Raw genomic sequence first — 12,793 nt, forward strand, 5'->3', positions numbered from 1 at the left:
ACACATGTGCTCAGGATACTGATGCTCTGCCCTACACTTCCACCTAACTGTTCCCAGGAATGGAGGCGACTGGTAGGTAGGTTTCTCACTAGTCACACTAAATGCCATGAATGAATGGGATTTGGAAAGTAGGGATTTCTGTATGGCTTGGTAGACAAGGAATAGGACCACAGTCATCATACTTGTCTCGGAGATTTTAAGTTCTCACTGGGTAGCAAGATCCCCAAAGTCACTAACTAAGAATATATCAACATAATGATTCAAATCCTAGGACCGTAGAATATGGAGTTAGAGGTCATCTAAGCCAACTTAACAAATGCCTTTTGGTGCATTCTGACCAGAGATCATTGTAGCAGACAACTTTACTATTAGCCTATTAGTTCTCCTTTCTCCTCCTTCTGCACTGCAACATAGGCGTCTCGTGAGACCTGCCTCAGTCTTACCTGATGTCAGTTGAATAGACCAGGAGTGGGTACCTTACCCAAGCCAAGTCAACCAGGTCAACCAGAGTCCTTCCCTAAGATTTTTTTTTGTTTTGGATGTAGAACAATCTCTCAGATGGTAAAACTTGTAAAATGTAAAGTTTGGGTATTGTTGGCTGGCCTGAAATGAGAGAGACTGAAACAGACCTGCAGAGAGGAGCAGTGGCAGGAGATGGAGAGAGAACCTCAGTGGGGTTCAGTCCCCTGGTTCCAGTTGTTTTCGGGTACACTTGCAACTCATCCCCTCCCACAGTTTGTCCATCAACCCTTCCTTGGGTTGAGCCAGTAAAGTTCCTCCCTGTACACAAATGTATATACATTGTTTTCTTTTGAGCATGTCTTAGCTATAAATAGATTCTGGTCACTGTCAACCAATACTCCTTAGTGTCATGTACCTCAATTAAACATCAGTACCGGTTCCCTGAGCACCTTTAAGCCAGGCTTGTCCACTGTGGATTTTTCTTAAATCACTGCAACCTACTCTACCTTTAAATTGAAAGTGGCTTGCAGGTACTTGAGAATGAATACTTCAGGGACATAACAATGGTATATATATGTGTGTGTGTGTGTGTGTGTATATATATATATATATATATATATATATATATATATATACACACACACACACACACACACATATATATATGTATATATATACATACACTAAGGTATTCAAACCAAACAGATTCAGATATAGTGTATAGACATTACTAGTATGGATAAAAGAAGCAGTGATAAATCTGGGTCAAGACGTTTTCAGAAAGAAAGTTTGTAGAGAGCTAGTCAAGAGAACTAAGAAGAAATAAAAGTGTGAAAAATAGTTACTTTTATTTTTCTCTATATTCAGAAGAAACAGTTTCAGTTTGAGGGAATAAAATGTATTCACTCTTCATCATCTATCTCATGAAATAAGAGAGAGGCCATGGCTTGCATAAATCAACAGATTGTCCTAGAATCAATTTCAACAAGGCACAGACATGCACAGTGTCCCAGTTTTGACTGGGACTTTTTTTTCCAAGACTGCCCCCTAAAGTAATTCCAGGTGAGGAACAAGAGAGGGGGGTCACTTGGGGGCTGGAGTAGTCCTGGAAACAATCTGGGATTCACCCTTCCCCGCCCCACAGCCGTCCCTTTACATACTCCTCTCCCCAGTGGAAAAAGAAGCCAGATTCCATCTCTCAGATAGTTCTGTACATAGAAACTCACGCCCAAGAAGACATGGTAACTGACTATTCCTTTGGTTTATGTATTTTTTCATATCATCCTTTATTTAGAAATCTAATCACACTGTAATCTATTCCTGCTAAGTAAAATCCAGTAGCTGACTTTCTTTATGTTGTGGATTGAATAATATTCAGAATGGGTTGTTACAGAGTTCGGAATTTGTTTATTTTCCGTTTCATCTTCTTTGCCCTGTTCCGAAAAGATCAAGATATTTCTTTTTAGACGACAACATCAACGTCTCTTAATTGAGGTACTTAAAAAAAATTACATCAATATTGGAACACAAGAAAAAGATAGTTGGTCAATAGCTGGTCAGTGTTGTTAGTAGTTGGCTGACTCTATAAACTGAAACATAAAGGAACCCAGAGACTGCAGGGTTGCTTTCTGTGTGTCAAGCAACAACCTGCTATTTTTCTGTGCCCTTGCTGAGCTGGAAACCAGACTCTTCATATATTATTAATGCAGATGACATTTAGTGTCAAATTCAATAGAGTAATACATTGAAACCCTTAGTTGTTTATTGTGTGAAAATAAAGACATTATTCCAAGAACATACTAACTACAGAGCAATAGTCAAAACATCTCCTAAAAACTCTCCTTAAACTTAAGTAATGGAGTCATACCCTTGTTTAATTCCTTATATAAAATATAATCTTTATGAGTTCTTTCTCTGTAGCCTTTTGAATGCTAATATTCCTATGCAAAACTCAAGTCTTTATTATTTATTCATAGTCTCTCATCTATACTATCCTATTGAGAAAAAACTTATGCAAAGTTATTAAGTAATTTAATTTTGATCATAAGTACATGACAATCATCTGAACTTAAATTACTTTCTAGCTGCATTACAGTCCATTAATATCATAATTTCTTAAACCACTGACCACTAAAGTCACTACCACTACTACAGCTTACCTGTCTCTTGATAAAGATATAATTGAAAGAACGTTCAGCACTCCAATGGTGACAGACATCCAATTCAAAATAAACACATATTTTAAAGGTTCTAATTCCAGGAGCCCTACAAATGCTGTTCTAAATTTTTCATGTTGACATGAAATGTTTCCTTCAGAGTAAAAGAAGCTTCACCTCTGTCTATTACGTGAATTCTGAAAATGGAAAGAAAATCAAACTATGCCTTTCTTGGCAGGGTCCCTTCACGGCTGAGAAAATGAATGTGAGCAGGGGAGATTAGATCATTAAACAGCAAAAACACTTCTGATGGCTGTGATTGGAGGAACCAACATGTTTTACCATTTTTTAATTACTTCTATAATTCCTCTATAGAAATCTGTTTATTGGAGCAAGATCTCCTTATTCAAAGGGCGTTGTATCTTAAAGCTAAACACACATCCAAAATGCTAACCTATGTTTTAAAGTAATAATTCTCCCTAGTGTGATTACAGTTTGCTATTGAAAAATAATTACCTCTTGACTGCACTGGTACTTCTATAAACAGCAACCTGAAGATGAGACAACTTGGGAATGTTACAAATAACCCACAGTACCTGTTCCTATAACTCCGATTCTGTGTTTTCAAACAGGAATAACTTGCTGTTTTCAACTGGTCTGGAAATAGATGTGCAAAGAAATAAAGGCAGCAACAAGGAGCTGTTTCATACCTGTTCCGCTCTTTCAGAGTAAACGGCGGCTCCTTTCCGTCGTTCCCGTGCGAGCTTAAGCGGGTCAATGGCGTCGAGTTACTTTTGATTTGTTACTGTATCAGCCAATTGGTTATCCCTCTGGAAAACATAACAAAGAGAGAATAAAACATGCATGACCACAAAGGTTGCCATTACAAGGCATCCAGTGATACCAAAATACATGCTACCTCGAATTTGATCATTAGTCAACTGGTGCTTGGCTCAGCGAGATGCTGCTGTGGAATTGCTTCCAGGTTTCCACCGGAACTTTAAATCAAGAAAATGTGCCATCTCCTGACATGCAAAGTGGGTTCTTTTATTTTTTATTGAGATATAGTTGACATATCAGATGTACAATGTAATGATTCAATATTTGTATATATTGCTAAAAGATCACCATGGTAAGTCTAGGTAACATCCATCACCATACATAGTTACAAATTTTTTTTCTTGTGATGAAAACTTTTAAGATCTACTCTCTTAGCAACTTTCAAATATGCCATACGGTATTATTAACTATAGTCACCATTGCTGTACATGACATCTCCATGACTTATTTTATAGCTAGAAGTTTGTACCTTTTGACCCCCTTCACCCATTTCACCCACCCATTACCACGACCACACCCCCCCCTCACCCCCCTCTGCTTATGGCACCCACCAATCTGTTCTCTGTATCTGTGAGCTCAGGTTTGTTAGTTTTTTTTTAATTCCACATGTAAGTGAGATTATATAGTGTTTGTCTGAATTATTTCACTTAGCATGATACCCTCAAGGTCCATCCATGTTGTCATAAATGGCAAGATTTCCTTCTTTTTTATGGCTAAGTGATATATACCGCATTTTCTTTATCCATTCATCCATTGATATACACTTAGGTTGTTTCCATATCTTGGCTATTGCAAATAATGCTACAATGAATATGGGGGTGCAGGTATCTATTCGAGTTAATGTTTTCTTTGGATAAATACCCAGAAGAGAAATTGCTGAAATATATGGTAGTTCTGTTTTCAATTTTTTGAGGAACCTCGATACTGTTTTCCATAGTTGATGCACCAATTTACATTCTTACAAACAGTGCACAAGAGGCTCCATTTTCTCCACATTTTCGTCAGCACTTGTTATTTGTAGACTTTTTGGTGATAGCCATTTGGACAGGTGTGAAGTGATATCTTACTGTGGTTGTGACTTGCATTTCCCTGATGATTAGTGTTGTTGAGCGCCTTTTCATGTACCTGTTGGCCATCTGCATGTCTTCTTTGGAAAAATACCTATTCAGATCCTCTATCCATTTTTTATTTGGGTTGCTTGCTTTTTTGCTGTTGATTTGTATGAATTCTTTATATATTTTACTTATTAACCCGTTATCGGATATATGATTTGCAAATACTTTCCCCCATTTGGTAGATTGCCTTTTCACTTTGTTGATGGTGTCCTTTGCTGTGCAGAAGGTTTTTAGTTTGACATATTCCCACTTGTTTATTTGTGCTTTAGTTGCCTTTGCTTTTGACGTCAAATCCAAAACATCATCGCCAACACCGATGTCAAGGTGCTTACCACCTACATTTTCTTCTAGGACTTTTATGGTTTCAGGTCTTACCTTCAAGTTTTTAATCCATTTTGAGTTGATTTTTGTGTACAGTGTAAGATAACAGTCCAGTTTCATTCTTTTGCATGTGGTTGTCCAGTTTTCCCAACACATTTATTGAGGAGACTGTCCTTTCCCCAGTGTATATTCTTGGCTTCTTTGTCATAGATTAATTGACCATATGAGCATGGCTTTATTTCTGGGCTCTATGTTCTGTTCCATTGATCTGTGTGTCTGTTTTTATGCCAATACCATACTGTTTTGATTACTATAGCATTTATATTAATAATATAGTTTGAAATCAGGGAGTGTGATGCCTCCAGCTTTGTTCTTTCTCAAGGTTGCTTTAGCTATTCAGAGTCAAAGTGGGTTCTTTTTAATTTTATTTTCCTTTGGTCTAAGGCTAGTACTAATCAATTGCTTTAAAATTATTGGAAGGACCATATAACAATAAGGGTGAAACTGTAATTTCTCACTACATTAATTCAACTGTTTTCATATCTGAACATTTTACCCTAATCTTAGTTAAGAGGCACTGAGTCACAGTGGTGACTGAGGTGGTTTTAAGAATTAGGGATTTCTTGGGACTTCCCTGGCAGTCCAGTGGTTAAGACTCCACGCTTCCATTGCAGGGGGCATGGGTTCAATCCCTGGTCAGGGAACTAAGATCCCGCATGCCAAATGGCACAGACAAAAAAAAAAAAATTAGGGCTTTCTTGTTAAAACAATGCTGAAAATCTCATATAAAATAGAAGGTCACAAGAGAGAATAGTTCCCTATGATTTTGAGTAAGATCGTACAGACTGAAAAAGTCTTAAGTCAAATGAAACAGGTATTACTCCTGAATTTTGCAAAATGTGGTCTGGCTCCTGAAGTTGAAGGTAGTTGTTTAAGTTTGCTGCTTAGTATGACAGGTAGCAAATCCTAGTGCTGTTTTGTATAAACATTTCAGAGCACTCTCACCTCTAGATATCATTGTTTTTTTTCAGATACAAAGGCTATTTCTCACAGATCCTGATTTCCAGCCAGAGTTTAGAAAGCAGCCCACCATCATGCAGATAAATGGGGCAGGGGTGGGGGGAACTAAAGACATTTAAAGCTAAATACCCAAGTTCCATCATCACTTCAGCTTAAGGACAATGTCCTTTTTTTTTTTAAATTGAAGTATAGTTAATTTACAGTGTTGTGTTAGTTTCAAGTGTACAGCATAGTGATTCAGTTATATATTTATGTGTATTTATATATATACATACATATATGCATGTATGTATTCTCTTTCAGATTCTTTTCCATTATAGGTTATTACAAGATACTGAGTATAGTTTCCTATGCTATACAGTAGGTCCTTGTTGTCTATCTGTTTTATATATAGTAGTGTGTATATGTCAATCCCAAACTCCTAATTTATCTCTCCCCCACCCACCCTGCTATCTCCTTTGGTAACCATAAGTTTGTTTTCTGTGTGAGTCTATTTCCATTTCGTAAATAAGTTTGTTTGTATCAGTTTTTTAGATTCCACATATAAGTGATATCATATAATATTTGTCTTTCGCTGTCTGACTTACTTCACTTAATATGATCATCTCTAGGTCCATCCATGTTGCTGCAAATGACATTATTTCATTCATTTTTATGGCTGAGTAATATTCCATTATATATATATCTATATATGTGTATATATAGATACATGCTACATCTTCTTTAGCCATTCATCTGTCAATGGACATTTAGGTTGTTTCCATGTCTTGGCTATTGTAAATAGCGCTGCTATGAACATTGGGGTGCATGTATCTTTTCAAATTAGAGTTTTCTTTGGATATATGCCCAGGAGTGGGATTGCAGGCTCGTATGGTAACTTTATTTTTAGTTTTTTAAGGAACCTCTGTACTGTTCTCCATAGTGGCTGCACCAATTTACATTCCCACCTACAGTGTAGGAGGGTTCCCTTTTCTCCACACCCTCTCCAGCATTTATTGTTTGTAGATTTTTAATGATGGCCATTCTGACTGGTGTGAGGTGATACCTCAATGTAGTTTTCATTTGCCTGTTGGCCATCTGTATATCTTCTTTGGAGAAATGTATATTTAGGTCTTCTGCCCATTTTGTGATTGGGTTGTTTGTTTTTTGATATTAAGTTGTATGAGCTTTTTATATATTTTGGAAATTAAGCCCTTGTCGGTAGCATTGTTTACAAATGTTTTCTCCCAACCCGTAGGTTGTCTTTTCGTTTTGCTTAGGTTTCCTTTGCTGTGCAAAAGCTCTTAAGTTTAATTAGAAGGGCAGTGTCCTTTGATGAAATGAAAATAGTTGCTATATTAATATGGTGAGATTATGGGTGACGGTTTTTAAAATTGAGGTTTAAAGCCTCAAATTCAGTTTAATAAATAGTTTTAGTAAAATCCATTATTTTTACACAATTAACCACTCTCTTCTTAAATCATTACTTTTTAATTTTTTAATATTGACTAAACCATGAGTTTATAATTTTTTTAAGTATTGCAAAACTCTTAGGTGAAGTAAAACTACAGCTGTTTCTCAGAGAGAAAACATAGTTTCTTATTCATCTAGTCATTCAACAGTTGGTTACCTACTAGGTCTAGGCATTGGGCTAAATGCTAGAAATATCCTGGTAAACAAAACCAAACACAGACTCTGGGTTGTGGTTTACAGAGTTACAACCTACCAGTAGAGACAGATATTAATCAAATGATCGCTCAAATAAGTATAAAAGTAAGACTTTGGAGAGATGTAAGACTATGTAAATCAGTGGAGCAGGGGAAGATCAGAAAAAGCTTCCCTGAACAAAAATAACCAAGCAGATATCTGAAAAGAACTAGATGAAGGGATTGTTTGTAGAAGCAAATATATTCTAGGCAGGTGGAAGAGTATATTCAATGGCCCTGGGCACTTAAATTGAAGAAATAAAAGATTCATGCTGATGTGTGCTCTAATACATAGGATGTCAGCACATGCCTATATACACATATGGCTTCTGATATATAATCTAAAGATACAGCCAGAGATTAATGGAATCATATTCCACTTAAACAGGTGAGGCTTTCTGGAAATGGTGAGCTTCAAATGATATTTGTAAAAGGACATAACTCATGGTAAGCACATAAATAACTCCTTGATGCAAAATGCACCAAATGTACTGTAAAAGCATTGCCAGTGTACTCATTGAAGTTTGAAGAGGGGAACCTAGAAAATATTCCAAGATTGAACCAATGTGGCCTTTCTAGAAAATTGGAGAGAGAAGTCTGTGTGTGTGTGTGTTTGGGGGTGGGGGCATTGCATGCAAATTTTCCCTGTGTATTCTATTTATGGGGTCTTCACTATTCCCTTAGGTGCTCCTAGAGACCTTTTATATACCTCTCTGAATTACCACATGGGGTTAGGGTTATTATAATAAATGACTAGTACCAATACATCAGCATAGAATCTGCAGCAGGTACTAGATGGATTTGAATATTTGACCAAAATAACCTAAGAATCATAAACATTAGGGTACATAGTGTTTAATGTAAACTTCATATATCAGCAGGTGCAAGCACCACTCATTTTGAACATGTGATGTCCAAGGGCACATAGTTCCAACAAATAAATCCTAATCTAAACAACCCAATGCAGTGAACAAAGAGTGGGCCCTGGCTCAGGCACTTTTAGGGCTCCAGGTGGTTCTATAGAGCTGCCCACATTAAGAGCCAGTGCTGACTAGTTTCCTTATTCACTGGACCTGACAGCTTTAGTTAAGTAAAATGGAAAGCACTTGTCGACCAAGCAGCTCTCTAGAGGAATTTTCCATTGCCTGGATTTCCTAAGAAAACACTTAGCAAAGATAATGGCATCTGTGTGATTCAACAGAAAATAAAATTTGGCTTTGCATAGTTTAAATCAAGAAGGAGTATCCAAAAACAACATTCCTGTAGACTCTGGGCAAGTCACTTTAAACCTGTGTCTTCTCTGTAAAAGAGTAATAAAATATGAACCCTTTCTACCTCTCAGACCTCTTATCAAATATCTAGTATAGGTGTGCCAAGAACGATACTAGGTACTTTTATAAACACAAATCTAATGATTATTTTCTAGGGTTGGGGTTTGAGCAATTGTTAAGATGGTGCTCTCTCTCTCTCTCTGCCCCCTAAAATTGAAACAGAGTAGGCTGGAAGTATTTTAATAATTTGAATGGGCAATCCTGGTAGATTTCATCCCAAATCTGTAATTCATCAGTAGGTAGAATGAGCTATGCGATGAATATAGTGCAAGGCGTTATACTGGGGGTTGTGAGGGTTTCAGAGGTGGTGATGGTGGTGCTGGTGATGATAGTAACTAGCATGTTAACTAGATTCTCTCATTGGAACCCTACAGAATTATAAGGTGGGCACTTTCATATCCTTATTTTACAGGGGAGGAATATAAGATTGGAGAGGCTGAATGAATTGCACAAGGTCACCAGCTAGTAAGCCGTGGACCCAGGCTTTGAAACCAGGCTGACTGATTTCACAGCCCAAGCTGTAACTCACCAGAGAGCTTTGCTTCAGGAGTTCACAGTCTAATTCCAGGGGGTTGTTGCCTGCTATATTCCCTTGCTTATCAATCTGTGAATGAGCCAGATGGAGTATATTTTAAAGCTCAAGAAAAAAATTTCAGTAATGGCTTTAAACAAGGAACTACCAATAAGCATGTTCATTAATGAGGTCTAGTACATAGTTCAGTGTCAAGGACAGTATTTATTTGGTTAAGTAAAGCTCTGAATCTGAGACCTGTATTACGGAAAAAATATTGACTGTGTCTTGTCCGCTGCTAGGAAACATAACGTGTACTTCACAGATGTGAAATTTAAACACCTTGTTGCTTACTTACAGTAAGCAATTGCTGTGATAAACCAAGGAGACTTCAAGTCCAACAGAAGTGTTTATTTGACAAAATGTCTGTAAGCAGAACATTGATCCTTGATTTTGCTGATGGTTGTTCCCCATTCACCTTAGCTCAAGATGTCTCTTATGTTAATTAGCTAAAAAAGATAGAAGATAAAAACAAAGACATAAACTTTTGCTCAAGGCAAAATTTCTTTTCAATAAGGTTTCCATTACAGTGATTGTTCTACAAATTGTCATCTAAATGTGGCTAAACAGACTACAAAACCAGCAGAGTACATAGAAACCAAAATAGTTGTCATTCCTATTTTGGGGGGCATTTAAGTGGTAGTTTAATAGGACTGGCCTAAAGACTTTTTGTTTTTTTTTTAAATGGAAAGATTTTTTTTTTTAATTTATTTATTTTTTATTTATTTATTTTTTTGGCTGTGTTAGGTCTTCGTTTCTGTGCAAGGGCTTTCTCCAGTTGCGGTGAGCGGGGGCCACTCCTCATCGCAGTGTGCGGGCCTCTCACTGTCGCGGCCTCTCCCGTTGCGGAGCACGGGCTCCAGACGCACAGGCTCAGTAGTTGTGGCTCACGGGCTTAGTTGCTCCGCGGCATGTGGGATCTTCCCAGACCAGGGCTCGAACCCGGGTCCCCTGCATTGGCAGGCAGATTCTTTTTTTTTTTTTTTTTAATTTTTATTTATTCATTTATTTATTTATTCATTCATTTATGGCTGTGTTGGGTCTTCGTTTCTGTGCGAGGGCTTTCTCTAGTTGCAGCAAATGGGGGCCACTCTTCATCGTGGTGCGCGGGCCTCTCACTGTAGCGGCCTCTCTTGTTGCGGAGCACAGGCTCCAGACGCGCAGGCTCAGCAATTGTGGCTCACGGGCCTAGTTGCTCTGCGGCATGTGGGATCCTCCCAGACCAGGGCTCGAACCTGTGTCCCCTGCATTGGCAGGCAGATTCTCAACCACTGCGCCACCAGGGAAGCCCAGCAGGCAGATTCTTAACCACTGCGCCACCAGGGAAGCCGAAGACATATCTTTAACTCTAATAAAGCCCACTTTCAAATGAAGCCTCACCCAGCCCAGGTAATAGACATGTGTTTGAAAGGGAAGGAAATACTAAAGGATTCCCTCTAGAGATTAATAACTGCACTTAAACCACCCTTGGTAATTTCCTAATAAGTTTTTTCACAAGTGAAATACATTATCTGATACTCAGTGTCCATTTTAAGAAAGAGATAACTGACTACCTGTGGTCATATCACTTCCCCCAAGCATGAACATCAATAATGAGGGGCAGAAAGCTGGAACTGGGGTCCAATCTAAGTGCTCTGCTTCCAAATCTGTTCCTTTAAATCCTTGTTCATTTAAAAGGCTGAATTGAGAAATAGAATCACGAATGGCGGAGAATCCTCTCTTGTGAGTGCACGCGGCCAGGCCCCTGCAACAATCACAGGACTGGGAAGCAGCGCAGTGCCCTGTTGTGCGCCAAACGGATCATGGCCTTGCACCAATTTCTAGTGTCCACGCTGGATTTTCCAGTGGTACATTTCAACGTACTCATTGGGATAATGGCAATGACTTTGTGCCCTCTATTGTAGATACACATTTTCCCCTCATTTTGCTGAAGTTTTCTCTTTCAGATGAACAACTAGAGCCCACTAAATTGTAATCAACCCATTAGCACAGCTTTTTGGTCTGCAAAGCCTTCTTCTATCTTGTGCAGTAAGTGGTGCTTTATTATTGACAACATGTCATTGCTAAGAACAGTCTCTGTCTCTGCTGAATGCCTTTGGAAGGTGCCCAGAACTGAACAGCTAAAGCTGAGCCGCCTCTCCCAGTGGGTGAAGGTAGACAGGCTCCTTTCTGAATGAGTTATGTAGTCAGGTGCAGATTTTTCCGCAGCTGCACACACACACACCCATGGTTTCTAGGCCTGCAGAATTAGATGGGCCCCGATGCTGGTCTCCCTGCTGCCCACCTAGATGGGCACTTGTGCAGCTTAAGCTCTCCTCACAGGCCTCAGACTCCAGAGCTGAGCCCAGTTGCCCCTTCCCAGGGCCCTCACCACCAGTCAGGCCGGCCATGGGCACCCCAACTGCTCTACTGCTGCTCCTCCCAGACTCTCCCGTGAGGCATGCACAGCTTTCCATAATGCTCCAGAAACCATGAACATTCTGCCAAACTGTCCTCACAATCAGAGGTCACTGGGGGGAGCTGGTCCAAGACCACAGACACGCAGCCTGGTCAGCTGGCCACCATCACCAAAGCCCCACGAACCGCCCAGGTGATAACAATTAGGACCTCTGCAATCCCTCATCCCTCCTCACGGGGGCTCCTCTCTCAGGCGTCTCAATTCTCTCAGGGCCAGGTACTAAGTAGAACTCACGAAACCAGTTTTAAATGAATGGCCCTGGAAGTAACAAGCTGGGTCCCTGCACAAGTTAGCTCTTACCTGGGACACAGTCCAAACCCTCCCAAAGAGCTGACCGGAACTAGACAGTCTCAGGACGGGGTGGGAGGGTGAGTGAAGGAAGCTGTAACCCTACCCAGCACCCTTCGGTGGGTGTACCAGCCCCAGGGCTTGGACATCCGGAAAATGGTCTCAAAAGCCTTCTCTGTAACTTTCTTAGAGACCTGAGCAAAAGAGTCAAATGAGCAATATTCAGCATTTGGTCTCACATTAAAAAAGCAAGGCAGAGCAGCTCTATCTGTATGCCTGTATCGCCCTCTGGTGTTCAAAAAGTAATGAACTATAAATAGGAGTTTCAACTTCAAAAGGTTCCTCACCCCAAATCACCCTTTCTTTTCAGTATCCCTGACGCCTCTCCCTCAGCCACCTGAGATTGTGAGAGTCACCAAGAAAAACTCATGGAAACATCAGGGTGGGGCAAGCCGTGTCTAGAGGGGACGCCACCCTTCTGCCACATTCTTCTGAAGCTGAAGTTTTGCAGTAGCGTGGAGTAGCTAGTCAGCTAGGGGATTTAAA

The 12,793-nt window shown here is 39.5% G+C and overlaps 2 protein-coding genes across 4 annotated transcripts in view; one reads left to right on the forward strand and one right to left on the reverse strand.

Annotated features, from left to right (window-relative positions):
• Positions 1-12,793, forward strand: part of PDE7A (phosphodiesterase 7A) — a 349,141-nt gene that overhangs the window by 74,499 nt on the left and 261,849 nt on the right. The window lies entirely within an intron of this gene.
• Positions 1-12,793, reverse strand: part of DNAJC5B (DnaJ heat shock protein family (Hsp40) member C5 beta) — a 78,929-nt gene that overhangs the window by 50,656 nt on the left and 15,480 nt on the right. The window contains exons 2-3 of one of the 2 annotated variants that reach the window (XM_036830364.1): positions 9,800-9,950; positions 3,329-3,448 (exon numbers count right to left, since the gene is read on the reverse strand). The gene's annotated coding sequence lies outside the window, so the exon portion shown is untranslated. The remainder of the gene's footprint in view (positions 1-3,328; positions 3,449-9,799; positions 9,951-12,793) is intronic. The other variant, XM_036830365.1, reaches the window with a different exon arrangement.

Source organism: Balaenoptera musculus, chromosome 17 (assembly GCF_009873245.2).
Source record: "Balaenoptera musculus isolate JJ_BM4_2016_0621 chromosome 17, mBalMus1.pri.v3, whole genome shotgun sequence".
NCBI lineage: Eukaryota > Metazoa > Chordata > Mammalia > Artiodactyla > Balaenopteridae > Balaenoptera > Balaenoptera musculus.